This window comes from Callithrix jacchus, chromosome 8 (genome assembly GCF_049354715.1).
Source record: "Callithrix jacchus isolate 240 chromosome 8, calJac240_pri, whole genome shotgun sequence".
Taxonomy (NCBI): Eukaryota; Metazoa; Chordata; class Mammalia; order Primates; family Cebidae; genus Callithrix; species Callithrix jacchus.
In genome coordinates, this window is record NC_133509.1 from 95,002,521 (window position 1) to 95,006,230 (window position 3,710).

The 3,710-nt window shown below is 39.2% G+C and overlaps 1 pseudogene; it reads left to right on the plus strand.

Moving 5' to 3' along the window:
• The first annotated feature begins 2,499 nt into the window (after positions 1–2,499).
• LOC100895520 (large ribosomal subunit protein uL30 pseudogene) lies at positions 2,500–3,471 on the plus strand (annotated as a pseudogene).
• The last annotated feature ends 239 nt before the right edge of the window (positions 3,472–3,710 follow it).

The window sequence follows — 3,710 nt, forward strand, 5'->3', positions numbered from 1 at the left end:
GTATGTCTTAGGGAAAGCTGCTTTTTGCCCTGTCCTTGTTTTAGTTAGTCCTCAATTTCGACTGGTGTCCAAGTCCCACCTCCTGAGTCAATTACTACCTCCAACCTCGCTACCTCCCAGCTGGTCCTGGGACTGATCTTCAATAAGCCAATCAACTTTTCAGTAAAGCTAGATGCTTCTGGGTGATGGATATGTGATAGAGCCAGTGAATCCAAGAGAATTAGCTCATCTTTATGCTATAACATGAGACCAGATGCTTGTCAAAGAGGGCTTGGTTTTGCTGCAAAACCCTGCAGATCTCAGACACTCCAAACTCATTAGTTCTGCTGTTTTGAGACCAGGTGGCAAAGTTAGCTTTCTCTTAACCTAGACCCCACTCAAAGCTAGATGTTTTGGGAGGGTTCTTGGTAAATGACTTAGATAAAAACATCCAAGTCAGGTAGACAAGGCTGTGTCCTGATCTTAATTCTTCAGCTCTACTGAATCTTGGGGCCCTACCAGGCCTTCTTGTGCTCTGAGGAAGTTCATTCACCCCTTCTTGCCTCTGTTTCTCTCTATAAAAGCATCGCTGACATAGCAGAACACACAAATTATTAACTCAATATAGCGCATGTAGTTTTCCTCAAACAAGCTGAAAACAGCTTGATCAAGAGATAGGGCTCTGGAGATTCCTAAAGGGTACATGAGTTTTGGTGTTGCCATCTTGACACTAAACTCTCTTCTGTTTATAATTATTCTGTGGCCCTAAAAAAAAAATCAATATTCAACTTTTATCTTGGGTAATGTTTTCTTATACTTCCCTTCAAAAAAGCTGAAAGAATAGTCAGTGAATTCCCAATACCATTTACCTAGATTCACCAATTGCTTATTTTGCCTCATTTTAAAAATATTTCTCCCCTCCCCACACACACATAAAAGTTTCTGAACCATTTGAGAAGTTGGAAACATGCTTCTTTATCCCTAAATACTTCATTTATATTTCCTGAGAACAAGGGTGTTTTCTTACATAAAAATCAGTGTAATTATCATAATCAGTAAACATTACATTGATAAAATACTGTTACCTTATCCATAATTCATTCAAATTTCAATTACCTCAAAATATTTATTGTAGCTATTTTTTCCCCATTCCATGGTTCAACCTGGGATTATGCAAATGCATTCTGTTGTAATATCTTTATTGTTTTCTCACTGTCGAACAGTTCCTCAGCCTGCCTTTGTCTTTATTACATTTGACACTTTTGAGGCATAGAAGCCAGTTAGTCTGAGCGTATCCCTCAGTTGGGGTTTGTCTAGTGCTTTCTCTGATTAGTTTCAGATTACGCAGTGTTGGCAGAAACTCAGTAGAACTGACATCACATCCTTAATGCATCACTTCAGGAGGCACATCTTAGCTATTTGTCCCATTACTGGTAATGTTATCTTTGCTCCCTCAGTTAAAGTGATGCCTACTGGTTCTCTCCACTGTGAAGTCAATGTTTTTCTCTTTATTCTTAACATGGAATTAATGGGGAGATTATACGAGACTGTGTAAATTGCATTCTTCATTAAACTCTCACCCACCAGTTTTAGCATCAGTTTATTTTCTAACTCTAATCCTTCCATATTCTACTATAAAGAAGGGGTTTTGGTTTTCTTTCCAAAGTTTAGATTTTTGGGTTTTTGTTTTTGTTTTGTTTTTGAGACAAGCTCTTGCTGTGTCAACCAGGGTGGAATGAAGTGGCATGATCTTAGCTCACTGCAGCCTCGACCTCTTGGGCTCAAATGATCCTCCCACCTCAGCCTCCCAAGTAGCTGGCACTATAGGCATGTGCCACCACTGCCGGATAATTTTTGTTATTTTTTGTAGAAATGGGGTCCCACTATGTTGCACAGGCTGGTGTCAAACTCATAAGCCCAAGTGATCCCCCTGCCTCAGCCTCAGCCTCCCAACTTGCTGGAATTACATGTATGAACCACCACACCCAGCCCACTTTTCACTTTTTGAAAATTAACAAATATGCGTAACAATATTTTCACCCATCCCGGATTTCCTCTATCCTAAGCCTCAACCTGATGCTGATCCCCATTCTAGTCATGAGCCTTGTTTATCACTGCGTTCCCATTCTGATACCTACTCCATCTCTGAGCTTCACCCCTCCCAATATCCTGTCTCTACCCAACTCTGTCTTTGGCTTTGAGCCTGGACAATGCGCCCTGAAGAATAGCATGGACATTGGTAACGTGCTACTGAAATCATTTTATCTCTGATAGAAGATCTGAAGATCATCAATCTTCCTCTCCTGGTAAGTATTTTATCCTCTCTTTTACATCTCGTAGATTTTTACTATTTTTCATCCATTCTGAAAGGTTTAGACAAATTTCAATCCCTGATCTTTATACTCATTTTCTTTTCTGAAAGTCAAAACTGGAATTTTTCTTCCTAAAACATGAGTCCTGATTTTACTCTTTGTTTACACCTTATTCTAAAGAGTAGTTTTCAAATAAATACAATCTGGTAATTTTGTTAAGAGAGGACTAGAATTAAGGGAAGCAAGGAGAGCAAAAGTAAGATTAAGCCTGAAATAAGGCTGGTATAGAAAATGCATGCCACTGTTTTTCTGGCTAGAACCATGGAGGGTGTAGAAGAGAATAAGAAGGTCCCCGCTGTTCCAGAAACCCTTAAGAAAAACTAAAGGAATTTCACAAAGCTGAAAGGAGTTTGAGAAAGGAGTTTTCCTATAAGATGCTTCAAAAGGCAAGGAGGAAGCTTATCTATGAAAAAATGAAGCACATCACAAGGAATATAGGCAGATGTACAGAACTGAAATTTGAATGGCGAGGATGGCAAGAAAAGCTGGCATTTTATGTACCTGCAGAACCCAAATTAGTGTTTGTCATCAGGATCGGAGGTATCAATGGTGCGAGCCCAAAGGTCCGAAAGGTGTTGCATCTTCTTTGCCTTCATCAAACCTTCAATGGAACCTTTGTGAAGTTCAACAGGCTTCAATTAACATGCTGAGGATTGTAGAGCCATATATTGCGTGGGGGTACCCAAATCTGAAGTCAGTAAATGAACTAATCTACAAACGTGGTTATGGCAAAATCAAAAAGAAGGGAATCACTTTGATAGATAATGCTTTGATTTCTCAGTCTCTTGGTAAATATGGCATAATCTTCATGGAGGATCTGATTCATGAGATCTATACTGTTGGAAAACGCTTCAAAGAAGCAAATAATTTCCTGTGGCTCTTCAAATTATCTTCTCCATAAGGTGGAATGAAGAAAAAGACCACCCATTTTGTAAAAGGTGGAGATGCTGGCAACAGGGAGGACCAGATCAACAGGCTTATTACAAGAATGAACTAAGGTGTCTACCATGATTATTTTTCTAAGCTGTCTGGTTAATAAACAGTATCTGTTCTCAAATGAAAGAAAGGAAAGAAAAGAAAGAAAACAAATTAAATAAATGCATGTCATATGAGCTTCATTTGGCTTCGGTCTTTCTAGCAGCCAGTGCAAAAGAGGGTTTTTATCATCAACTGGTCTTCTTTATTCATCAAATAGAGAGTGATACCTTTTAAATTCCCCAGTTAAACTGAAGTCACTTAAAGTTTGCACTTGAAGCATGTTTACATCATTACCGGGTATTGGGTGGTTCTATCCCAGGCTTAGCTAGATTCCTCTGATACTGATTGGAACTCAGCTGAGGACTTGCAGGAACCTCTGCA